The sequence below is a fragment of the Bos indicus x Bos taurus genome, chromosome 2, assembly GCF_003369695.1.
Source record: "Bos indicus x Bos taurus breed Angus x Brahman F1 hybrid chromosome 2, Bos_hybrid_MaternalHap_v2.0, whole genome shotgun sequence".
In the NCBI taxonomy this organism is placed as follows: domain Eukaryota; kingdom Metazoa; phylum Chordata; class Mammalia; order Artiodactyla; family Bovidae; genus Bos; species Bos indicus x Bos taurus.
In genome coordinates this window covers 124645351-124672283 of record NC_040077.1, presented here as the reverse complement: position 1 = coordinate 124672283, position 26933 = coordinate 124645351, and the positions used below count along the sequence as shown (strand labels likewise).

Genomic DNA, 26933 nt, shown 5'->3' with positions numbered 1-26933 from the left:
ACCCAGTCAATCCTAAAGGAAATCAGTCCTGAATATTCATTGGAAGGGCTGAAGCTGAATCTCCAATACTTTGACTACCTGGTGCGAAGAACTGACTTAGAAAAGACCCTGATGCTGGAAAAGATTGAAGGCAGGAGGAGAAGGGGACAACAGATGATGAGATGGTTGGATGGCATCACTGACTCGATGGACATGAATTTGAGCAAGCTCTAGGAGTTGGTGATGGACAGGGAAGCCTGGGTTGTTGCAGCCCGTGGGGTTGCAAAGAGTTGGGCACAACTGAGCGACTGAACTGAATTGAACTGAACTGAATCTTTTCATGTTCCCATTACTCAGTCTTTGTTGCAAAAACTCCTGCATATCCTGGCTCCCCCCTTGCCGCTTCAGCACAGTCTGAGTTATCTGAGATATTGTGTCCCAGGGTTAAGTCTTCAGTTTTATCCACCAAATAAAACATTACTATCAACTTTTATGTTGTGCATTTTTTTTCGTCAACACCTGTCACCCCAAAAGTTTCCTCAATTCCTTTATTATCCCACCCTGTTGTGCTCCTGCTTCTTTGGCCCCAGGCAACCACCTATTCTGCTTTTTTTCAGGATAATTCCTAGAATTTATGTAAATGTAACCATATCAGATATACTCTTTTATGTCTGACTTCTTTCACTCAGTAATTATTTTAAGATTCATCATTAAATCATATGTATTAGTAGCTCATTCCTTTTTATTACTGAAGAGTATTCCATTGTATAAATATTCATTTACTTTTTTATTATACATTTATTTATTTATGTTTTGGTTGTGCTGAGTCTTTGTTGCTGTGCTGGCTTTTCTCTGTTGCAGAAAAGCGAGGTACTCTCCAGTCGCAGCGCGAGGGCTTCTCATTACCAGGCCATCTCTTGTTGCTGTGTGCAGGCTCTAGGCTCACAGGCTTCCGAAGCTGCAGGATGTAGGCTCAGTAGTTGTGGCATCCAGCTTTAGTTGCTCTGCAGCATATGGAATCTTCCCAGACCAGGGATCGAACCCGTCTCCCCTGCATTGGCAGGGAGATTCTTATTCACTGTACCACCAGGGAAATGCCCACTTTAAAATAAACATGTATTTACTTGGCTGTGCCTTGTCTTGGTTGTGGCACTCAGGATCTTTCAGTTGCAGATGAGAACTCTTAGCTGTAACATGTTAGATCTAGTTCCCTGACGGGGGATTGAACCTGGACCCTCTGCATTTGGGTGCATGGAGTCTTAGCCACTGGACAACCAGGGAAATCCTTCCATTTACCTTTTGGAGGACATCTGAGTTGTTTCTAGTCTTTGGCTAGTTACAAATAAAGCTGCTGTGAACATTCACCTTCAAGTCTTTCTGTAGATGTACGCTTTCATTTTCTTGCATAAATACCTAACGTAGGTAAGTGGTTGGGCCATATGGTAGATGTATATTTAATTTTTAAAGAAACTGCCAGACCGTTTCTCAGAGTGGCTGTATCATCTTACAATCCCACCAGCAATGAATGAGAATTCCCGTTGCGCTACAGTCTTGCTAACACTTGATAACTGCCAGTCTTTTTAATGTTAGCCATTTCAGTGGGTGTATAATGTTACCTTACTGCGGTTTTAATTTGCATTTCCTTAACATCTTTTATGCATTTATTTGCCATCCATTTATCATCTTTGATAAAGTGTCTCTCTTAAATCTTTTTTTCTTTTTGAACTAGGCTGTTTGTCTTGAGTTGAAAGAGTTCTTTGTGTGTTGTAGATACTGGTCCTTTGTTAGCTATAGGTTTTGCTACCATTTCACCCAGGTCTTTGGCTTGCCTTTTCATTTTCATAACCGTGTTTTAAAGAGCAGAACTGTTAATTCTGACGATGTGCAGTTTATCAGTTTGTTTCCTTTATTGTGTGTTTGAAAGTCACACGAATTTTCTCCTGTGTTTTACTCTATAGGTTTTGTAGCTCAAAGTTTTACATTTAGGTCTAACTTTTTTGTGACACAATGGGTTTGGCATTTACAAAGATCCTCTGGCAGTGGGAAGGAAGGTGTTTGAAGGGTGTCCACTGCCTGGAGGCCTGAAACTAAAGAAATTTGGAAAGGTGATGGTGCGTTCCCCTAGACAGGAGTGGGAAAACTGATAAGGAACTGGGATGACTGGACTTAAGCGGCTGAAGGAGATAATAAAAATGAATCCTGGGTTTCTTCCTTATGCACTAAAATTGAGGATAACTTGATTTTAAGTGTACTGCATTTCAAATTGACCCTCAATAGTTTTGCTTCACACCCCTCCACCACCACCCCCACCCGCCACCACTTTGGGAAGATTATTCCTGCCTGGAAAATCCCATGGAAGGAGAAACCTGGTAGGCTACAGTCCATGGGGTCGCAAAGAGTCGGACACGACTGAGCGACTTCACTTCACTTCATAATTGAAATTCAGCCGGACAGGGGCTGGACAGATTTCTGTAACAGCACACCTGCACCCTGAGCACTCCCTGGAGCCCAGTACTGAACTCTCTCCTTCCAAGTCCAAATGCCTTTGTCCTCCTCCGGACCAGGAAAAGTGCGGGGCATGCTGCGAGACGCCGTATGGGAACGACCAGCCCAGAGCCGAGAGAGGTTCCCGCCATTTTGTCCGGCCCCCGCCGTGGCCGGCTCCTCTCGGAGACTACAAGTCCCATGAGCCCCCGCGGCGACACTTCCTACCCCTCACTGTCCGGCCCGCTGCCTTTCCCCCCTCCTGGGGGCCGAAGCCTGAGGCTGCAGCCTGGCGGCCGGCAGGCCAGGTAGGATTTCCGGGGGAAACTGCTGTGGAGGCTGAAGAGGCGGCGGCGGCGCCCCGGGTGAGTTCGGCGAGTAAAGGAAAGTGAGCGGGAAGTGCGCAGGGTCGGCCTGTGGGTGCTCGGTAGGTCCGGCCGCGTTCTCGGCTCCGCGAGGGGCTTGCGGTGCGGGCCAGGGTAACGGCCGGGCCGGGGTCGCTTCGAGCCAGGGCAGGGCGGGGGATGGCCGCCGCCTCCTCCTCCGCCCTCCCACAACCGTTCCCGGTGGCTTCTCCGCCTGCGGCGCGCCCCGCGCGGGCTTGCCCTCTCCGCCCACCGACTTGGCGGGGCCCTTTTGTCTCGGCAGCTTTGCGCCCCTTTGTGCCCGGGCGTCGAGTCACCTCCTCGGGGGAGCCCTCCGGGCCATTCCCTGATGGGGGCCGGTCCCTGGGAATCCGGTCACTGTAACCAGATCAGGTCGAAGTCCATTTTTCAAACCTGCCCTCCCTCATACCTCTGCATCCCAGCTGGGCAGCTCGAAGGCTTCGGAGCACAGGCGAGGCAGACGGAGTTTCTGCCGAAAACCTCGAGTTTATTGTCCAACTCTTAAACTTCAGCCCCGGGTGGCTTCACGACACTAATCTCCTCCAGGCATTTTTCTCGATAGGGGGATGGGCCTATGGGAAAGAAGCTAGCCCCGCTCCCAGAGAAACCGGGAAAGAATCGGATTTGCTGCTCTGTCTGTATGGGTCGCGGCCGTGATCGAGGAAATCACAGAACCTATGCGAATGGCCAGAATGGTAGTTCACTTACCTCTAGAATCTCGGAGGAGAGAAAGTGATTTCTAGGGCAACGAGCAGCCTCTATCACAGCACGCAAAAAAATGTCTACAGTAGTTCATCCGACCGCCCTCTATTCCCCTCAAATCCATGTTTTACTTCTGCTTAAAACAAAAGTTGAAAGCAGACGTCCATTAGTAGAAGGACTTGACTTATAGAGAAACCAAAAACCTAGTGGCTTCTAGAAAACTAACTCATAATAGAACTGATTTACTGCTGAGAATCCCAAATTGTGTTACTGATATTGTGTAGGGGTTTGTTGTTGTTCAGTCCCTAAATCCAGTTGGTCGGACTCTTTGCGACCCCTTGGAGTGCAGCACGCCAGGCTTTCCTGTCCTTTACTATCTTCCAGAGTTTGCTCAAATTCATGTCCATTGAGCTGGTGATATTATCCAGCCATCTTGTCCTCAGTCGTCCCCTTTTCCTCCTGCCTTCAGTCTTTCCCAGCATCAGGGTCTTTTCCAATGAGTTGGCTCTTCGCATCAGGTGGCCAGAGTATTGCATCTTCAGCTTCAGCATCAGTCCTTCCAATGAATATTCAGGGTTGATTTCCTTTAAGATTGACTGGTTTGATCTCCTTGCTGTCCAAGGGACTCTCAATAGTTTCCTCCAGCACCGCAGTTTGAAAGCATCAATTCTTCAGAGCTTAACCTGCTTTATGGCCCAACTCTCACATCCATACCTGATTACTGGAAATAGGAAATATTCGATTTGTAATCTGTCAATGAGTGGAGATTGAGTTTTTCTGACTCCGCTTTGAAGAAGCATCCACAGAATTATTCTAGAACTTGACTGTTAATTATTTGTTCAAACATGACAGTGGTATCAGTACCTTTTTTGAAGCCTCGCCACCTGGTGTGCAAGATTTAGTTCCCCTGCTGCTAAGTCACTTCAGTCGTGTCCGACTCTGTGCGACCCCATAGACGGCAGCCCACCAGGCTCCCCTGTCCCTGGGATTCTCCAGGCAAGAACACTGGAGTGGGGTGCCATTTTCTTCTCCAATGCATGAAAGTGAAAAGGGAAAGTGAAATCGCTCAGTCGTGTCCGACTCCTAGTGACCCCATGGACTGCAGCCTACCAGGTTCCTCCGTCCATGGGATTTGCCAGGCAAGAGTACTGGAGTGGGTTGCCATTGCCTTCTCCCCTACCAGGGCTCAAACCCATGCCTTCTGCAGTGGAAGTCCAGAGTCCACTTCTGACTACTGGAAAAACCATAACCTTGACTAGACGACCTTTGTTGGCAAAGTAGTGTCTCTGTTTTTTAATACGCTGTCTAGGTTGGTCATAACTTTCCTTCCAAGGAGCAAGCGTCTTTTAATTTCATGGCTGCAATCACCATCCGCAGTGATTTTGGAACCCAAAAAATAAAGTCAGCCACAGTTTCCACTGTTTCCCCATCTATTTGGCATGAAGTGATGGGACTGGATGCCGTGATCTTAGTTTTCTGAATGTTGAGCTTTAAGCCAACTTTTTCACTCTCTTCTTTCACTTTCATCAAGAGGCTCTTTAGTTCTTCTTCACTTTCTGCCATAAGAGTGGTGTCATCTGCATATCTGAGGTTATTGATATTTCTCCCAGCAATCTTGATTCCAGCTTGTGCTTCCTCCAGCCCAGCGTTTCTAATGATATTCTCTGCATATAAGTTAAATAAGCAGGGTGACAATATACAGCCTTGACATACTCCTTTTCCTATTTGGAACCAGTCTGTTCCATGTCCAGTTCTAACTGTTGCTTCCTGACCTGCATACAGGTTTCTCAAGAGGCAGGTCAGGTGGTCTGGTATTCTCATCTCTTTCAGAATTTTCCACAGTTGATTGTGATCCACACAGTCAAAGGCTTTGGTGTAGTCAATAAAGCAGAAATAGATGTTTTTCTGGAACTCTCTTGCTTTTTTGATGATCCAGCAGATGTTGGCAATTTGATCTCTGGTTCCTCTGCCTTTTCGAAAACCAGCTTGAACATCTGGAATTTTACGGTTCACATATTGCTGAAGACTGACTTGGAGAATTTTGAGCATTACTTTACTAGCGTGTGAGATGAGTGCAATTGTGCGGTAGTTTGAGCATTCTTTGGCATTACCTCATACCTATTGCAGTTATTTATCATAACACCGCCAACAGCTTGTGATTTGCTGAAATTTAAATATCGGAGAAAAATAATGGAAATATTTTCATTTGGAGCATCTGATTTATAAGGAACTGGAGTTTCTAGGATCACAAACAATGTCATACTGAAAAGACATGCTGAACATTGCTTCCGTCACCCTGTCTTATGGTCTGCTGGGATCCTTGTGCCTAGGCAGAATGGCAGTTTTATGGGGCCCTGGAGGTGGGGAAGGATGGTGAGTTATTGAGCTGTGGTTTTGACTGATGGTTATTCAAAGTTTTATTTACTAAAAGATTTTGACTAATCTTTGCTTAAAGACATATTAAGAGGTATTTTGGAGAACATATTTACAGCAGCTTTGGCTGTTGAAGAAAGACTGACATTCAGATATTTTTCTAGTCAAAGAGTCAAGACTCAAGAACGTGCTTTCTTAGTTTTTGCTCTTAATAAAAACTTTTGATCAGTTTCAGACTTGCAGTTTAAGCCTTGGGTTTATGTCAGTACATGCCATGAATGTGACATCAGAAATAGAAACCTACTTCACCTCCTTAAATTCTTCTTAGATAAAATGCATTACATGCCAGTGGAATTGAGTCAATACAATTAGTCTAGCCTTTCTAACTAGTAGAAGCCTGTTTTAAATCTCTCTTTTATGAAACCATCATAATGGAAAGGAGTTTTTTTACCTTGTGTTTTTTGGTGTTGGTCTACTCTGTTTCAAATCAATTCAGTCAATGAATATTTATTGGGAGCCTGTTGTGTTTTAAGCTTTTTTGTAGTGCCTGAGAAGAAAGCAATGAGAACAAAAATCTTTTTTCTTTGGGGCTTACGAACTGATTAGGGGTGGATTGGGCGGAGATGTGGAGGTGGTGGTGGTGAGAATGTAGTAGTAAGACTGTGAATAAATATTAAATAAATCCTCTCTTATTTAGTGTGGAGTTTTGAGCAGGAAGCTCTTTGATCTTTAGTTTTCTCATCTTTACCATGGGTGTAATGATTCCTTTTCTACCTAGTTTGAATTGTTTCCAGAATCAAGTAGGATAAAAATTTGGTTACATTGTACCTTTCCACATTCCTGTGGTAAGTTATTGTTACTACTATTAGAAAAGGAACATTGGGGGAAAGTTGTTTGTAAAGAAAAGACAGAATGGCTGGATTCTCTGTTCTGAGAGAACCTGATGTCCCATTGGTAAACCTTCTGTGACTGTTAGACACGTCTTCACCCAGGGCTACCATAAGTCTTCATGTAGGCCTTTTTAAACAGCACGATCAAATAAGACCGTTATTCTTCTATATTGTTAACAGTTATTAATCTAACTGTCTTAATGTCAGGTGCCATGCCCTAGTCTACATCCTTACTGCTTAGCACATGGCTTAGGTATTGCACTGGAACTTCATAAATGTTTGGTGAATGAGTGAATGAGTAACAAAAATAGACAACAGTTGAGTGCCAAAATGGATCTTTTACTCAGCAGATATTTTTGTTTTGCCTATCATGTGCTTGGACTGGGGTTCTGTCCCAGCGGTACAAAGATGTGAAGGTATAGCTTCTGCCTTAAAGCTCACAACATTACAGCACCTAGTAGTCTGGTGAGTGTTAAATAGGGGTGTGCTGTATTGATGTGATAAGGGACTGAATGATTCTGTTCTGGTAGACAGTGAAAGAAGGCATTAGACAGGAAGTAATTTTTTTTTTTTTTTTTGCACTTGTTCTGGAAGGATTAATAAGAAAAGTTACTGTTAAAAGTTATTCCAGCCAGAGGGGGCAGTTTGAGCATAGGAATGGAGATGCTAAAGTATAAGGTGTGTGTCTGATATGGCTAAAGGTAATTACAGTTGGTTTTTACTTTCTTTTTTTTTTTTAATTCAGATACTCCTCCCCATCTAGAAAATTCGAGAATAGCAATAGATTTTTCATCCCAGAAAAATGCATATGAGCAAGCATATGCACATCATTCTAGAAGGTTATGCAGTTCTTAGGAATCTCTGGACCAGTGGGACTGAGAGTTGAAAAGTGCAATGGCTGGTGAAAGGAACAGTTGATGGGTGGATACTGAGAACGATTCTGAATGCTTGTTGAAGACTTCAGGCTATGGGACTTCCCTGGTGGCTCAGTGGTTAGGGTTTAGCACTTTCGGTGCTGTGGCCTGGGTTCAGTCTCTGGTCAGGGAACTAAGATCCTGAAAATCGTGCAAAGGCTTGGCCAAAAAAAAAAAATGACGTTAGCCTTTATGATTAATGAATTGCTAAACCATCAAAAGTTTATTAGCAGGAAATTGATATAATCTGATCTGTTTTGACAGATAATTGTTTGCTATTTTCAGGATAGTTTAGAGGGTTTAGGAGCATATTTAGAATAAGTGCTAAATAGGAGGTAGGATTGAGGGCTTTTGTTTTTTTTTCGGTTTTGTTTTGATTTTAAAGGATGAGAGAGACTTGACATACTTAAGGAAAAGAAAAGGAGCCAGCAGAGAAGCAGGTATTGAAGTTCTACACACAAGAAAAGGAAGAGAATAGAGAAACCTTGGGAAGAGATAAAATCAAAGCTCATAGAGAGGTGATCCTTGAAAAGGAAACATGAAGAAAGGATGGAAGAAGATATATTTGGAAATGATCAAGGTGGAAGTTGAATTTGGAGTGGGTTACCAACAGCTGATTTTTAATTCGTTACAAAATTGTTTCTGTTTTTGGTTCTTTTTTTTTTTTTTTGGCTGAGAGACACCTGGGATCTCATCTCCCCAGCCAGGGATTGAACCTGGACTCACTACACTGGAAGAAAAAGTCTTAACCACTGGACTGCCAGGGAAGTCTTCCCATCAGCCTGTTTTGTACCCAGACAGTGATGTAGGTACTTTTCTGTGTGCTATTTCGTTTAATTTTACAAAAATTCTATAGCTTGCGTGCGTGCTGAGTCACGTCTGACTCTTTCTGACCCTGTGGACTGTAGCCCTCCAGGCTCCTCTGTCCGTGGGATTCTCCAGGCAAGAATACTAGAGTTGGCTGTCGTGCTCTCCTCCAAGGGATCTTCCTGACTCAGAGATGGAGCCCATGTCTCGTGTGTCTCCTGCATTGACAGGTGGGTTCTTTCCCACCAGCGCCACCTGGGAAGCCCATAGCTTGATTGGATATTCCCATTTGACAGCTGAAGGGAGGTATGGCTCAGAGAGATTAAATTTCCCAAAGACATCTTTATGGAACTGAAGAAATCTGGAACCCAGATATATATTTACTTCAAAGTTTAATAATTTCTTCCTTATAGGGTCTGTTAATGCTTTATGATTTCTTCTTTTTTTAATATTTTCCTTTCGGAATGAATGAGTTAAGTTATCTGCAGAGTCAAAGGATAGAGTGGGCTAGAGGACTCCAGTTCAGTTCAGTCACTCAGTTGTGTCCGACTCTTTGTGACCCCATGGGCTGCAGCACACCAGGCTTCCCTGTCCATCACCAACTCCTGGAGCCTGCTCAAACTCATGTCCATGGAGTTGGTGATGCCATCCAACTATCTCATCCTGTCATCCCCTTGTCCTCCCGCCTTCAATCTTTCCCAGCATCAGAGTCTTCTTTGCATCAGGTGGCCAAAGTATTGGAGTTTCAGCTTCAGCATCAGTCCTTCCAATGAATATTCAGGATTGATTTCCTTTAGGATGGACTGGCTGGATCTCCTTGCAGTCCAGGGGACTCTCAAGTCTTCTCCAACACCACAGTTCAAAAGCATCAATTCTTCGATGCTCAGCCTTCTTTGTGGTTCAACTCTCACATCCATACATGACTACTGGAAAAACCATAGTTTTGACTAGACGGACCTTTGTATGCAAAGAAATGTCTCTGCTTTTTAACACTCTGTTTAGGTTGGTCATAGCTTTTCTTCCAAGGAGCAAGCGTCTTTTAATTTCATGGCTGCAATCACCATCTGCAGTGATTTTGGAGCCCCCAAAATTAAGTCTGTCACTGTTTCCATTGTTTCCCTATTTCCCATGAAGTGATGGGACCAGATGCCATGATCTTAGTTTTCTGAATGTTGAGCTTTAAGCCAACTTTTTCACTCTCCTCTTTCACTTTCATCAAGAGGCTCTTTAGTTCTTCACTTTCTGCCATGATGGTGGTGTCATCTATGTATCTGAGGTTATTGATATTTCTTCCAGCAATCTTGATTCCAGCTTGTGCTTCTTCCAGCCTGGCATTTCACATGATGTACTCTGCATATAAGTTAAATAAGCAGGGTGACAATAAACAGCCTTGACATACTCCTTTCCTGATTTGGAACCAGTCTGTTGTTCCATGTCCAGTTCTAGCTGTTCTTCTTGACCTGCATTCACATTTCTCAGGAGACAGATCAGGTGGGCTGGTATTCCCATCTCTTTCAGAATTATCCAGTTTGTTGTGATTCACACAGTCTAAGGCTTTTGTATAGTCAATAAAGCAAAAGTAGATGTTTTTCTGGAACTCTTGCTGTTTCTATGATCCAGCGGATGTTAGAAGTTTGATCTCTGGTTCCTCTGCCTTTTCTAAATCCAGCTTGAACATCTGGAAGTTCATAGTTCACGTACTGCTGGAAGTTCACGGTTTACACTGTTGAAGCCTGACTTGTAGAATTTTGAGTATTACTTTGCTAGTATATGAGATGAGTGCAATTGTGTGGTAGTTTGAGCATTCTTTGGCATTGCTTTTCTTTGGGATTGGAATGAAAACTAACCTTTTCCAGTCCTGTGGCCACTGCTGAGTTTTCCAGACTTGCTGGCTTATTGAGTGCAGCACTTTAATAGCATCATCTTTTAGGATTTGAAATAGCTCAACTGGAATTCCATCACCTCCACTAGCTTTGTTCATAGTGATGCTTCCTAAGGCCCACTTGACTTCACATTCCAGGATGTCTGGCTCTAGGTGAGTGATCACACCATCGTGGTTATCTGGGTCATGAAGTTGTTTTTGGATAGTTCTTCTGTGTATACTTGCCACATCTTCTTAAAATCTTCTGCTTCTGTTAGGTCCACACCAATTTCTGTCCTTTATTGTGCTCATCTTTGCATGAACTGTTCCCTTGGTATCTCTAATTTTCTTGAAGAGATCTCTAGTCTTTCCCATTCTATTGTTTTCCTCTGTTTCTTTGCATTGATCACTGAGAAGGGCTTTCTTATCTCTCCTTGCTATTCTTTGGAACTCTGCATTCAAATAGGTGTATCTTTCCCTTTCTCCTTTGCCTTTAGCTTCTCTTCTTTTCTCAGCTATTTGTAAGGTCTTGTCTGACAACCATTTTGCCTTTTTGCATTTCTTTTTCTTGGGGATGGTCTTGATCACTGTCTCCTATACAATGTCACGAACTTCCATCTATAGTTTATCAGGCACTCTGTCTATCAGATCTAATCCCTTGAATCTATTTCTTACTTCCACTGTACAATCGTAGGGATTTGATTTAGGTCATACCTGAATGGTCTAGTGGTTTTCCCTACTTTCTTCAATATACGTCTGAATTTGGCAATAAGGAGTTCATGATCTGAGCCACAGTCAGTTCCTGGTCTTTTTTATCTGACTGTATAGAGCTTCTCCATCTTTGGCTGCAAAGAATATAAACAATCTGATTTGGCGTTGACCATCTGGTGATGTCCATGTATAGAGTCTTCTCTTGTGTTGTTGGAAGAGAGTGTTTGCTATGACCGGTGTGTTCTCTTGGTGAAACTCTATTAGCCTTTGACTTGGCTTATCTTGTACTCCAAGGCCAAATTTGCCTATTACTCCAGGTAGCTCTTGACTTCCTACTTTTGCATTCCAGTCCCCTATAATGAAGAGGACATCTGTTTTGGATGTTAGTTCTAGAAGGTCTTATGGGTCTTCATAGAACTATTCAACTTCAGCTTCTTCAGCATTACTGGTCGGGGCATAGACTTGGATTACAGAGATATTGAATGGTTTGCCTTGGAAATGAACAGAGATCATTCTGTCATTTTTGAGATTGCATCCAAGTACTGCATTTTGGACTCTTTTGTTGACTATGATGGCTATTCCATTTCTTCTAAGGGATTCCCGCCCACGGTAGTAGATATAATGGTCATCTGAGTTAAATTCACCCACTCCAGTCCATTTTAGTCACTGATCCCTAGAATGTTGATATTCACTCTTGCCATCTACTGTTTGACCATTTCCAGTTCGCCTTGATTCATGGACCTAACGTTCCAGGTTCCTATGCAGTATTGCTTTTTACAGCATCAGACTTTACTTCCATCACCAATCACATCCACAACTGGATGTTGTTTTTGTTTTGGCTCCGTCTCTTCATTCTTTCTGGAGTTATTTCTCCACTCTTCTTGAGTATCATATTGGGCACCTACCAACCTGGGGAGTTCATCTTTCAGTGTCATACCTTTTTGCCTTTTCATTCTGTTCATGGGGTTCTCAAGGCAAGAATACTGAAGTGGTTTGCCATTCCCTTCTCCAGTGGACCACGTTTTGTCAGAACTCTCTGCTATGATCTGTCTGTCTTGGGTGGCCCTATACAGCATGGCTCATAGTTTCTTTGAGCTAGACAAGGCTGTGGTTCCTGTGATCAGATTGGTTAGTTTTCTGTGATTGTGGTTTTCATTGTGTCTGCCCTCTGATGGAGAAGGATTAGAGGCTTATGGAAGCTTCCTGATGGGAGAGACTGACTGAGAGGGAAACTGGGTCTTGTTCTGATGGGCGGGGCCATGTTCAGTAAATCTTTAATCCAATTTTCTGTTGATGGGCGAAGCTGTGTTATTTCTCTGTTGCTTGACCTGAGGCCAAACTATGGTAGAGGTAATGAAGATAATAGTGACCTCCTTCAAAAGGTCCCACGCAGCACTGCTGCAGTCAGTGCCTCCGACCCTGAAGCAAGCCACTCCAAAGAGTGTTAAAAGTTTGGAGTAGCAATCATGGAAAAAGTAAACAAGCCACCAGAGATGAGCAGATGAGCAAAAGGGCTGTCGAACCTCAGGGCCCTACTGAGGTTGGACAGATTAGCCAGTCAGCTATCCGTTCTGTCTCCACCAATTCACAGATGTTTTTGAATTCTGTTGATGTGGGCCTGAGAAGACGACACACTATGTTGTAATGGGAGACTCAGAGCAAGTCACATGTCTTGTGCTTCAATTTTCTCATCTCTGTAAGGGTCTGGATTAGTTGGCTTCTCAAATTCTAGGACTTCTATGGTATTCCGAGGAGTTTTAAGAGAGGAAGTGTGTCTAGTGATTGATTTTTTTTTTTAGGGAAGAGGTGGTTGAAACCACACAGCTTTCAGATTCAAGCTTAGTTTTCAGTTTAACTTCTCTATTATATTTAAAGTACTAGATCTTTGTTTTTACAGTCCGAAAGTTCTGACATTTATTCAAAGTAATGTATTTACTATCTTTGGAGTCTGAAAACCTAAATCCTAATTTCAGCTCCATCACTTCCTAGATGTGAGCTGACCTTTAGTTTCCTCATTTATAAAATGGAGCTAGTAACCATTTCTTCAAAAGTATCAGGATAATGCATGTGAGAAATCTTTGTAAACTGTAGAGTGTTTAATAAATATGAGAAAAGATATGATTATCCCTGGCAAGGAAAAGGATTAATACTGTGATCAGTGCTGTACAAGGGAGTAAACTCTGGTTTAAAGTGCACCCTTCAGTTCCAGGGTACTTCAAGGGTACATACTGTCAGTGCATTGCATTTAGAAATTTATTTGTAGTATGTGATGTTACTGGATTTTTTTCAAGTGTACATTTAAAATCAAATTTTATCTTGAATCAAATCTGTGACTTAGTAAAACAGCCTCCATTGTTAAATATTCTCTGTATTTATTCTCTCAAATGTGAACTTGTTATCCACATTTCCAGGAGTATTTTTAAACTAGCCCTTGACTGTGTTTTAAGGGTAAATAGCAATTTTATGATTATCTGACATAACTTAATTACATTGCATAGGTTGTTTGTTTCCTTTGTGGAGGGCTGATTCGGATGGAACTCAACATCATCTCTTAGAGAGAACTGTCTGAGCCCACATGACCCTTCAAGTCTCATCTAGCAGATAACCAGAATACTTGATTCTGTCTACCCAGCTGCTTACTCTCTTCTTTGTACTTAGGTTGGAAATACAGTGTCCGAAACTGGCAGAAAAGGTTAATGATTCATCTTTACCTTGAGTGATCCCAAAGCACTTTGTCCATGTCTCTGCAGGGCACTTTTCCCTCTGTAGCTTATTTACCTCTTTATTCTCCCCACTGAACAGCGACTGTTTATGAAAATAAACTGAACTAAGGGGGATTCCCTGGTGGTCTAGTGATTAGGACTTGGCACTTTCACTGCCATCAGCCCAGGTTCTATCCCTGGTGGGGAAACTAAGGTCCTGCGAGCCCTGAGTCATGCCCTGCCCCCCTCCAAAAAAAAGTTAACAACTGAGCTAAGGATTCCTTTGTTATTGGTCTCAAATTATTTAACCATTAGTCTTAATGCTGCCACACAAGGTTTGCACATGTTACTTTCTTCTTTTAAAATGAAATTACTGCTACATTTACTATCCTATGATAAATGATAGTGGAAAAGAATATGAAAAATAATGTGTGTGTATGTATGTATATATAGCTGAGTCACTTTGCTGTATAGCAGTAATACAGCATTGTAATTCAACTATACTGCAATAAAAATAAATGTTAAAAAAGAATGAAATCACTGGATCAGCAGATATGAACATTTATATAGAGCTTCGTTGTCTAAGTTTTTTTTTTATTTCCTTTTTTTGGCCACGCTGCACAGTTTGCGGTAGTTTTCCTGCCAGGGATTGAAACCAGGCCACAGCAGTGACAGCCTGGAATTCTAACCACTGGGCCAGCAGGGAACTCCTTAATTTTATTTATTTTAATTGGAGGATAATTATAATATTGTGATGGTTTTTGCCATACAGCAACATGAATCGGCCATAGGCATACATGTGTCCCCTCCCTCCTGAAACCTCCTCTCACCTCCCTCGCCGCCACATCCCTCCAGGTTGTCACAGAGCACTGACTTTAGGTTCCCTGTGTCATATATAATCTTGCCTGGAAAATCCCAGGGACAGAGGAGCCTGGAAGGCTGCAGTCCATGGGGTCGCTAAAGGTCAGACACAACTGAGCGACTTCACTTTCCCTTTTCACTTTCATGCATTGGAGAAGGAAATGGCACCCCACTCCAGTGTTCTTGCCTGGAAAATCCCAGGCACGGGGGAGCCTGGTGGGCTGCTGTCTATGGGTCACACAGTGAATATGTTTCAATGCTGTTTTCTCAAATCATCCCACCCTCTCCTTCTCCCACTGAGTCCAAAAGCCTGTTCTTTATGTCTCTGTCTCCTTTGCTGCCCTGCATGTAGTATCGTTGGTACCATTTTTCTAAATTCCCTATATGTCCATTAATATATGATATGTAAAAATATGGAATGGTTCACAGATCTACTCAGCAGATTTCAAGTATGCAGTACTTTGTTATTAACTATAGTCATCATGCTGTACTTTAGGTCTCTGGAACGTACTCATCTTATACCCTTCCATCAGTGCCTTTCCTCTTCTCCTTTCTCTTCCCCCAAAACTAAATCTTTTACTCTGTTTTTTATTCATTTATTTATTTGTGGCTGCACTGGGTCTTTGCTGCCACGTGCAGGCTTTCTCTGGTTGCGGTACAGGCTCCAGGCACTTGGGCTTCACTAGTTGCAGCACAGGGGCTCGTTGCTTGTGGCTCTCGGGCCCTGGAGTGTGCAGGCTTCAGTAATTGTGGCATGTGGGCTTAGTTGCTCCTCGGCACATAGAATCTTCCCGACCAGGGATCGAACCCCTCCCTGTCCCCTGAATTGGTAGGTGGATTCTTACCTCAAATTTTTAGCCATTCTGATAGGCAAAAAAAAATCAAAATAAAACTCACTTTACATTGGCATTTTCCTTATTAGCAATCAGGCTGAATATATTTTCATTTTTATTAACTGTTTGTATTTCCTCGGTGAATTCCTTCTCGTCATTCCCATTTATCTGTTCATGTGTGTCAATCACATAGCTATTTTAAAAGGTTAAGTTGACAACAAATATGAAATTTCATTTCTTTACATGTTTAGTTTTGGGTTAAATTATTTTTGGAGATTTTATAAATAGTATTTTCATCAGAGTTAATGTTTACTGCCATAATTGTTTTTTGGAAAGATTTGACATGTCACTGAATACTGTAGCTTTTAAAATATATGTTTTGTTCTGGGGGATTTTCTCATAATGTGATATATATATATAAAACGCCAGGAAGAAACCATGCTACGTTTTTCTAGGTGTAGATTTTGTCATGGTCAGTGATGATGAATTGCCTTTGATGAGGCCTGTCCTTTATAACTCACTAATATATTTCCTGAGAGTACTTTTGCTTATCAGTAGGCCGCACCTCTATTTCAAAGCTGATTCATGCTGCTTAGTGTAACAGAGGACTGTTTAACCAGGAGGAGGAGGTCACAGTTTTTCTTGAAATGGAAAATTAGTTTCATTTTTGTCTTTACCCTTAGTTAATGTTAGATGTTCATTATATGTGTTTAAAATTAAGTAATCTTTTTGCAAGTGTAACTTTTACTAAACAGACCTTCTGATTTTATTCTTTTTTTAATACTTATTTTATTTAACTGCGTTGGGTCCTAGTTGCAGCAAGTGGAATCTTTAGTTGTGGCTCATGGACTCTCTGGCTGTGCTGTGCAGGCTTAGTTGCTCCAAGGCATGTGGGATCTTTTTTTTTCTTGGCCACACCATGGGACATGTGGAAGTTCCCCGACCAGGGATTGAACCTAAGCCCCCTGCATTGCAAGGCAGATTCTTAACCACTGGACTTCCAGGGAAGTCCCTGAACAGACCTTTTTTTTTTTTTTTTTTTAGGGCTATCGTTACCATCTTTCTAAATTAAAAGACATTTGTGAAATTGTTTTACTGAGAATGTGATTGTTAATCTCTATTTTAAAATTTTCAGTATTTTTTATTTCTGCAAAGTCCTATTTACATTTTTAATTTATCTGTATCTCTTTATAATGTTCCATTTTCCCAAAAAAGCAAAAACAAGTGAAGTTCTTATGAACTGACTATTTGTAGCTACCAAATTTTTATGTAGTATTAACAAGAATAATTGAGAAATAGCAAAGAAAGTAATTCTAAGAAACGAAAAGTTTTCCAATCAAAAGGGTAGATTCTGTGGTGTCGGATTGTAAAGGTACATGTAGATTACAGTGTTAACTCCTTGTGTTAAGTAGTAGCATCTGTCTGAACAATTGTAGACCACTCTAGAAGAGCAGTTGATACACTGTTTCTTTTTTTTATGGTGAAAACTTTTATATTTGGAATTAGCCAGTTGGACTCAGTTTAGATAGATGAGCCCAGTTTCATAGGCACCATCCAAAGCATCATAGTCAGGAGCCAATTGAACATTTGCCTTCTTCTCTCCATCAGGCCTGATCAGGGTACTGACTTTACCTACGTCGGTGTCATAGAGCTTCTCGCAGCTGTTTAGTTTGGTGCTTGTTGGCCCTGACATCCACAGCAAACACCAGTGTGTTGTTGTCTTCTATTTCTTCATGGCTGACTCGGTAGTGAGGGGGAATTTGATGACGGCATAGTGGTCAAGTTTGCTCTCTCCTAGGGGCGCTCTTCCGGGGATATTTGGGCTGCCTCCTGAGCCGCAGTGTTCTGGTCTGGATCTTTTGTGTGTGTGTGTGGCTGTGGACACCTTTGGACATTGGCTCTCTTGGCCTTCAAAGCCTTTGCTTTGGCTTCGGCGCCATCTTCATGAAAAGACCACTGTTTCGTAATCTTGTTTATTCCTCTAATGGTTTGCTTTTCAGTAAAGTCCAAGAAATAAATGGAAATAATATTTAATTTATTTTTTTGGGAAGAAAATTAAGTCTTATTTATTTCGAAAACCAAACCACTAGAAAAATATATCACAGTCTTGAAACAGCAAACAGACAATATTATCATTTCAAGTAGTAAGTCAGTAAAAAGACAAGGTCCTTATCAAAATGATAAGGGGCCAGAACTGGGGCAAGAACAACGCATGTAGCAAAGGCCCTGGCAAAAGTGGTATTTGGTAATGGACGGTAGTCCCTTTAACGTTCTGAAGGAGCCACAGTTCATCCCTGAGTTGCTTACTTTTCCTCCCTTGACTTTTTTTGTTGCCAGGGGATTGTCTCAACAAAGCTCTGTTATTTCAGGGGGCACAGTAAGCAACACTGGGTTTAGGCTTTCATTCTGTTTCATGACAAACAGATTTTTCCAAAGCCCGTCCTTCACAACCCTCTTAATTAACTAGCTAATAGTTCCTCTTTCACTGTTCATTCCTGAATATGAGCATATTATACTGCCAAAATCCCGTTTCCCTTCAAGGCCGAGTGTCACTGTAAGATTGTCTGGCCGCTTGGCTGACTTTGCCGCAGGTGGCCTCAGGGCCCACCAGGGCTGCCAGTGAGAGGGAGAGCACCTGCTTCCCTTACCAGTGTGAGGTCGCTTCTTACATTTTTGCAGGGTCTCCCAACCGAATGATGTAATGTGTGAGAATTTTAAGAAACACACATCCACATCTTGATGGTCAGAAATGAGTACCTGCAGGGACCCTTTCAATGTTTTTATCCAAACTGCCTCTCCCAACTTTACATTTTAACGTCATGCCCTTGTCTATAAAAGAAAAACAAGCAAAACAAACCCCTGGAAGACCACTGCCCCCTTCTGCATTAGTGACTGCATGGATTTTATTAGTTTGTGGAAAATGTTGTAGTGATCCTTCTGGTAAACAGCAGGTAGACACCAAATAGAACACCTCCTTTCATACTCCACTAGACCACAAGCTGGTTACGCGAACCTGCCAGCCTCTTGGTATCTGTGCAGTAAGAGGATCTGGTACCTTGGAGGGCCCTGGTTTGGTAGAAGGGAGACTCCCTATTGGCAGGAGAAGTATTTTCCACATGAAATTCAGGCTAAAACAAACCTGTGCTATCTGTGACCCAAATTTTAGCACCTTTTTTTTTTCCATTTCACTCTCTAGGATCGAAACACAAAGGAACCAGCATCCAGAGGAAAGAAACAGAGGCCTTAGACTTGCTGCCATTCTTAATTTCCTCATTCATCAACTCTCCTTAAAAGACCCGAATCCCCATTCCTCTTTTTAAATTGATTCCTACCCTCAGCCCTGATGGCCACTAGCAGACAGCTGTTTCCCAATGGAAGAGAGAGACTCCTTCATCTTCCTGGTCATGGTTGGGATGAGGTTCATGTGGTCATCCACACACTTGGTCACGCAGGTCTCCTGCTGCTGCTTCACGTGAAGCTCTTTACTCCCTGCATCTATTGAATCTTTGGCCTTGTCATTGCAGTACATGGTGCACCGGGCCAGGCGGTCCTGGAACTTCTCCAACTCGCTGGTCACCGGGGCCTGGGCTTGAGCCAGAGGTGCATGGCAGCGCTCAATGCACTGGTGCACTTGCTGCATGGATGCCTGGCTTTCCTCACAACAGGCGGTGCTGCACCGGAACATAAGGCCCTGCATCTTCCGGATATTCTCTCTCTCCAGACTCTTCACCATGGAGTCCACCGCCTCCTGCACCCGGGGCTGCTGCAGCTCCGCCATGGCGACCCGCATGGTTCTGGAAATAATATTTTAAATTGTCCCTTCTCTGCTAATATATAGTGGTTTCATCATCTTGATAATATTTTTAGATACTACTCATTTTGATCAAGTTTGACCTCTTGCCAGCTAAAATCTGCCTTGAGTTTTGGAACTAAAATCAAGGAGTGAGATGAGCTTTAGCATTATGTAGAAGTACAGCCCTATTTCTCATCTGGTTAGAAAGGGAAGACTCTGTTCTTCACTATCTGTATTTCCATTATTACACATATATTGTATTAATACCTTCTCCTTAATCTGACCATCTGTTTTTCTCTATTGGTATTGCTTTTAAGATTAAGGACCATAAACTTACTCTTCTTTGCATACTATCTGGTGTGGTACTTAGCATGTAATTGGCTCTTAATAGTCACTTGCTTAGCTCAACAGTTATTAAGTACCTACTGTATATAGGCACAGCTCAGTTTTTCTGTTTTGTTTATTTTTTGGGCCGTGCCCAGTCCTAGTTGTGTCATGCGTGATCTTTGATCTCTCCTGCAGTATATGGGATCTTTAGTTGTGGCATGTGGGATCTAATTCTGTGATCAGGAGTCGAACCCAGGTTCCTGGCATTGGGAGCTTGGAGTCTTAGCCACTGGACCACCAGGGAAGTCCTATTTTGAGCTAATTTTTGTATTTTCTATTTCATTGATTTCCACTGTAATTCTTATTATTTCCTTCCTTTTGTTTTATTTTGTTTTTCTTCCTACAGCTATAAATATCCCTCTAAGCACTGAACAACTGAGCACACAAACGCAACACTGCTCTCTCTAGGTGAATCCCGTAAGTTTTGGTATTTTGTGTTTTCATTTTCTTTCATCTCATCTACTTTGTATATGTTGGGAGTGTAGCTAGAGGGCCTCTCTTCCTGGGGAATACTGAGAATAGAAAGGTTAGTACTTTATCTCCTGCTGCTGCAACTGTCTCAGGGTTACAACTGGTAATTTTTACTTCCTTCCACTCTCCATTTCGGATTCCCCTTGCCCTCAGCTATCATCTCTGCCAGTCTCAATGACTTTACTTGGTGGTAGGACCCAAACCCTCATTCCTGAGGAATCTGAACCATTGGTTACATACATGCTTTTCTCAGATTAGTTTTCCAGCTTGTCTCTTTACCATACTATCAGAATTGGGAAAGGAATACTAGCAGGCACCCAAGTGGATCATCTGGATTCTAAATATACGTTCACTGTCTCCTTTGTGGTGTGGAATGGCAACCTTCTTTCTGATAAGGAGGTTTAGTTACCCCTGCCAAGATGGTAGTTCCTCTTCTTGCCTGGTGATCCCTGGATGCAAGGACTCCACAATGCCCAGGCAGTAGCCATAGCTTATAGCCTCTTGGGACTCTTTTTGTCTCCTGTGGAAGTATTCCTTTTTTTGATGACCTAGATCTTTAACTCTGCAGAACTCAGAGTTTCAGGGATCCCAGGTAGGTCTTGGGGTTTGATAATAAACAAGGTATGGTATTTCAGCCACTGCCCACCCCCCCCCCCCCCCCCCCACCATTTCCCACATCCATCTATTTTCCCTGTTTTGAAAATATAGTAACATATGAAGGTCTTTGATTTGGTGTATATATTATACCCTGGAAGATCATATTCTTCTGTCATAAAATATCTTATTGAGTTGGTGCTTCAGCTGTGGTTTCATCAGACCATTCCAATACTCTTTTAGGTTAGCAGCTTCTAGATGTTGTACGTGATAAACCAGTAAATCCCATCCCTTCTTGCACTTACTCTACTACAGAGTGGGCCCCTTGTCATGAAATGATGTTATGTGAGTTGATGCTTGTTTGCTCAGTCATTCATTCGTGTCCAACTCTTTACGACCCCATGGACTGTAGCCCGCCAGGCTCCTCTGTCCTTAGGATTTCCCAGGCAAGAATACTGGAGTGGGTTGCCATTTCCTACTCCTCAGGATCTTCCCCAGCCAGGGATCAAATCCATGTCTCCTGTCCTGGCAGATGGATTCTTTACCACTGAGCCTAGGAAGCCTTGGGATGATGCTTACTGGTACATTAAACATTTCAGTAACTCTCACATACTGTTCACTGGAGGAAAGGCAAAGGTACACCCAGAAAATATCCCTGTTTCTTCCAGAGTTCAGTTCAGTCACTCAGTCGTGTCCGACTCTTTGCGACCCCATGCACTGCAGCATGCCAGGCCTCCCTGTCCATCACCAACTCCTGGAGTTCACCCAAACCCATGTCTGTCGAGTCGGTGATGCCATCCAACCATCTCATCCTCTGTCGTCCCCTTCTCCTCCTGCCCTCAATCTTTCCCAGCATCAGGGTCTTTTCAAATGAGTCAGCTCTTCGCATCAGGTAGCCAGAGTATTGGAGTTTCAGCTTCAACATCAGTCCTTCCAATGAACACCTAGGACTGATCTCCTTTAGGATGGACTGGTTGGATCTCCTTGCAGTCCAAGGGACTCTCAACAACACAGTTCAAAAGCATCAATTCTTTGACGCTCAGCTTTCTTTATAGTCCAACTCTCACATCCATACATGACCACTGGAAAAACCATAGCCTTGACTAGATGGACCTTTGTTGGCAAAGCTGCTGTCTAAAGCTCTGCCCATTGGGCACTGCCTTTCAGTGCCATGTCCTGATGAGACTGTAGTGCAGCCACTGTCCAGTTTTGACTTAGACTCTGTTACAGCCATCTGTGAAGAAGGGGAGAACTTTTCCTTTGTCAGCTGGCTATGAGGGCCCCCTCAGTGGCCAAAGGTATATATTAAGGCAGGGGCACTTTGCAGCAGTGGTAGATGATACGAGGGTTTGGGCTGTCTGCTCATGCGCATGACTTCTGGTCCTACTTGCGCTTGATACTGGATGTATCACCTTCACCTAAAGGCTGGATTATTGCTGGACCCAACCAACCTTACGACTTGGTATATCCCATAGAATCTAGGTCATGGTGGGTGATTGTGGATGAATGGTCAACTTGGTATCACATCATCAGGTGTTCTATATCTGCTGATTAATAAACTCTCCTGCAGAACAACTGGATTCTGAAGGCAGGGCTGGGCCTCAGCTTTGCTAGTCCCTGCCCCCACCTCACCCAGCCTGGACACAGCTTCTCATGCATTGAGAGCTCATTCTGTGCTGATCGACTCAGCAGGTAAAGAATTCACCTGCCAATGCAGGAGACATAGGTTTGACCCCTCGGTTAAGAAAATCACCTGGAGAAGGAAATAGCAACCCATTCCAGTATTTTTGCCTGGGAAATCCCATGGACAGAGGAGCCTGATGGGCTACAATCCATGGGGTCGCACAACTTAGAGTCGGGCACAACTTAGCAACTAAACTACCACCACCATTAATATAGTAGGTCAGTGTGATATTTTTCAGGAAGTCCATATTGTCATAGGACTGGACTATATGAGATGGTGGCAAAATTGACATAGTCCTGGAAAAGTATGGTGTAATCCATTCCACGTGAATTGTTTTTGATCCTGCTTCCTTGGGAGGAGTAAGAGAAAAAGAGTTAATCCTTCCATGTTTGTCTGCTTACTTTGCTTGTGGCTGTTAATCGGCTCTAGCAATGATACCGCATCTGGCATGGCAGCTGCAGTTGTGGCTGCTATTAGATTTTGTGATAATCTCCTACCTTCCTGCAGGATGTGTCTGGTTCCTGCAGAACCCACATGGTAAATCCTGCATCCTGTAGGAGTACAGCACTAATATCTGTCATCTCCCCTCCCTTGCGCCTAGAATACAATATTGTCTTCTTTTGTATGTATTATCTTGGAAAGTGGGATGGGGCACCCACTTTTAGAGACTTTCTTCCACTTGGCCTTTCCCAGTATAATAACTCTTATCCCTTAGGCCAAGGACTAACTAATTTCCAAGCGTGTCTATTTTAGTATACATTTGGGGTCCAGGGAAATGACCACCAGGAGGTCCACACACCCAGCGGGTTCATGGTGAACTGGATCTTAGGCAGGACTCGTTTATTTCCTGGTCCTCCTAAGTGCATGATACTTCCAGACTCCAGATGTTGATGTCAACCTTCCCTTAGAAAGTTAGCATTCCTGTTTATGCAGTTTACAATTGCCTGAGTAAACCACCATAGACAGAGCTGACAGCATTATTTGTGTGCTGGGTACTCCTGGATTGAGAATGGTCAAGAGAAACTGCCCATCAGAAGTGCCATAGCACTCCTAGCCTGAGCAGGGAAAGGATGGCCAGGTGGGGCCAGAGGGAGGGGCCAAGAGACCCCTCCTGGAAAGAAAGGAAGAGGTGGACTGAGTGTGAACTGAGGCTTCAAGCACATGCTTCATTTTCACTATCAGATTTCACTATGGAACTGAAATTCAGAGATAAAATTATTAAGGATTTTAAGATAGTGACAAAGTGTGTTAGTCGCTCAGTCGTGTCCAACTCTTTGAGACCCCATGGACTGTAGCCCAGCAGGCTGCTCTGTTCATGAGATTCTCCAGGCAAGCCATTCCCTTCTCCAGAGCATCTTCCCAACTCAGGGATCAAACCTGGGTCTCCTGCATTGCAGGCAGATTCCTTATCATCTGAGCTACAGGGAAGATCTGAAGTCACTCAGTCATGTCTGACTCTTTGCAACCCCACGGACTATACAGTCCATGGAATTCTTGAGGCCACAATACTGGAGACTGCAGAGCGTTAAACTTCAAATGCAGAAACCTTCTTAGTGGAGTCCATGAGACCTATAGCATATGGGTCTCTTAGGCCGTTGGAGAAGGGAATGGCAACCGCCTCCAGTATTCTTGCCTGGAGAATCCCATGGACAGAGGAGCCTGACGGGCTACAATCTGTGGGGTCACAAAGAGTTGGACACAACTGAGCGACTAACACTACTCTTAGGCCATAGGTTTCTTAGGGAATTTTTATACTTGCTTTGGTGTTACAAGTTCTTTTCTCTTGGGTACCTGGCCTGCTTCAGTCATAGGGGTCAGAATCCGAAACTGGTTCAGGTTCAGCAATAGGGCACTGATTCTGATTTTTCTTTTTTTAATTGAGGCAACTGCCCTCAGCATCCTGATCTTCCATCCCTGATTTCTTTTGATGCGACAGATAGAGAAGTGCTTTTATTAACTGCTAGTCTATTTTGCTTCTAGTGATGTCAGGCTTTATTAACTATCTCCATAAGTCTGTGAGTCAGATCCCTTTGACTGCCACCCTGACTTTGGTGATCCTTATAGTAATTGTGTCCATCTTCAAACATTAAGTACCATGGCCTGGTCTCCTTTGTTTTAGGATCATGTCATCACCATTGCTATCAGTGGCATTAGTTTTATACCAAACTCTTAGGGAGGACAGCTTTGAAACTTCAAGTAACATAATACTTGGATGGATTTTCTGACCATTTCAGCAAGCCGGCTTCATTATGTGAGCCTTTTAATCCCTTCCTCCCCTGTCTGCCTGTGCAGTTTTGGCATTGCTATTTATCATGGGCCATGGCTTTTCCAGCTTTTAGGAACCATCCTAGTGGTAAGTTCATACCATATTCTGAGATTTTTGCCAGGGTGTTAGATCTTCTATCTTTGGAGAGTGATCAGGAACCTTATGTTCTGGTTCTCACATTCAAGCCCCCTCAGAATTCACATTCACTCTCACTTGGCCCCTGTTGGGTACATGCTGGCTAAGTCTTGCATCGCCCTTGGGTTGTAGTTCCTTTCAGACCTTATGAGGCATAGCACATCTGCACCGGGTTATGTTGTGACCTACTATAAGTTAAAGGCCTCCTACCTAGGAGGCATGGGGGTGGCAGGTGCTGAGGAGACGTTGTTTACTGGGCAGGGTGGGAAGGTCTCTGCGTTATCTTCAGGTGAGCGGAGAGCGCCAGATCATATAGGGATGATGGGCCCCTTTTGTTGTTTCAGGGGACACTTTCACATTCAAAATTTTGGAGGGGCATCAACTCCACTATCTCCATCTCGTGTGTTAAGAGTCTCATTCTTTCCCAGTCAGGACCCTGATATTGGCATAGCATACCTCCCTTGGCCGAGAGTTAACCTTCTGTGCTGCTGGGCTACACAGCACCAGTTGATTAACTCCTGGGCCTGGTTTCTAGCTTCTTCTCTCCTGCTGCTGCCACAGAAAAGAGCTTCTTTGTAAATTAAAGAGCTTCTTTGTAAAAGGTCCTGTGGCCTTCATATTTGATTTTCTTATTTCTTTTTACTTACTTATTTCTTTATTTAAGGAACACCACAGGACTTTGGTAAACTCCGGGAGTTGATGATGGACAGGGAGGCCTGGCGTGCCATGATTCATGGGGTCGCAAAGAGTTGGACACGACTGAGCGACTGAACTGAATTGAACTGAACAGGACTTATGGGAGTTTAGCTCTCCAACCAGGACTTGAACCAAGGCCGTGCTGGAAAGTGAAAGTCGCTCAGTCGTGTCCGACTCTTTGTGACCCCATGGACTATAGCCTGTCAGGCTCCTCTGTCCGTGGAATTCTCAGGTCAGAACACTGGAATGGGTAGTCATTCCTTTCTCCAGCGATCTTCCCAACCCAGGGATTGAACCCAGGTCTCCCGCATTGCAGGCAGATTCTTTATCAGCTGAGCTAGACCACCAGCAAATTCCCCATAGTTGACTTTCAATTCACTGTTAATCACTCAGCTTTTTGTTGTCTTTTTCTAGAGCATCAGTTGCTGCTACTGCTGCTAAGTTACTTCAGTCGTGTCTGACTCTGTGTGACCCCATAGACGGAAGCCCACCAGGCTCCCCGTTCCTGGGATTCTCCAGGCAAGAACACTGGAGTGGGTTGCCATTTCCTTCTCCAATGCATGAACGTGAAAAGTGAAAGTGAAGTTGCTCAGTTGTATCCAACTCTTAGCGACCCCATGGACTGCAGCCTACCAGGCTTCTCTGTCCATGGGATTTTCCAGGCAAGAGTACTGGAGTGGGGTGCCATCACCTTCTCCGAGAGGATCAGTAGAGTTTAGCAATAGCCATCAATTTAGTTCAGTGCAGTTAGTTGCTCAGTCATGTCCAATCTTTGTGACCCCATGGCCTGCAGCACACCAGGTCTCCCTGTCCATCACCAACTCCCGGAGCTTGTTTAAGCTCATGTCCATCAACCACCTGATGATGGTGGTTGGTGATGCCATCCAACCACCTCATCCTCTGTTATCCCCTTCTCTTCCTGCCTTCAGTCTTTCCCAGCATCAGGGTCTTTTCAAATGAGTCAGTTCTTTGCATCAGGTGGCTGAAGTATTGGAGCTTCAGCATCAGTCCTTCCAATGAATATTCGGGGTTGATTTCCTTTAGGATTGACTGGTTTGATCTCCTTGCAGTCCAAGGGACTCTCAAGAGTCTTCTCCAACACCACAGTTCAAAAGCATTAAGTCTTTGGTGTTCAGCTTTCTTTATGGTCCAACTCTCACATCCGTACATGATTATTGGAAAAACCATAGCTTTGACTAGAGGGATCTTTGTCAGCAATTCAATTACATTGTCATTATAATTATTATTTCCCCCTTACTCTTCAGGTGTCTCATAAATCCAATCAACTAGAGCATTCTGTCCACAGATAGATCATCACTGTTCACCACTAGTGAAAGTTTAACTGGACCAGCACCTTGTGCAAGGGATTATTTCTGTTCCACCTACCACTGAGTAGTCCTCAGT

General features: G+C 43.4%; 1 protein-coding gene and 1 pseudogene across 6 annotated transcripts in view; one reads left to right on the top strand and one right to left on the bottom strand.

Moving 5' to 3' along the window:
• The first annotated feature begins 2686 nt into the window (after positions 1-2686).
• PHACTR4 (phosphatase and actin regulator 4) overlaps positions 2687-26933 on the top strand; it is a 109346-nt gene continuing 85099 nt past the window's right edge. For 2 of the 6 annotated variants that reach the window (XM_027518770.1, XM_027518754.1), the window contains exons 1-2: positions 2749-2828; positions 25944-26048. The gene's annotated coding sequence lies outside the window, so the exon portion shown is untranslated. Of the gene's footprint in view, positions 2829-25943; positions 26049-26933 lie in introns of those variants that run through there. The other 4 variants (XM_027518779.1, XM_027518763.1, XM_027518744.1 and 1 more) reach the window with 4 other exon arrangements.
• LOC113878009 lies at positions 16982-19955 on the bottom strand (annotated as a pseudogene).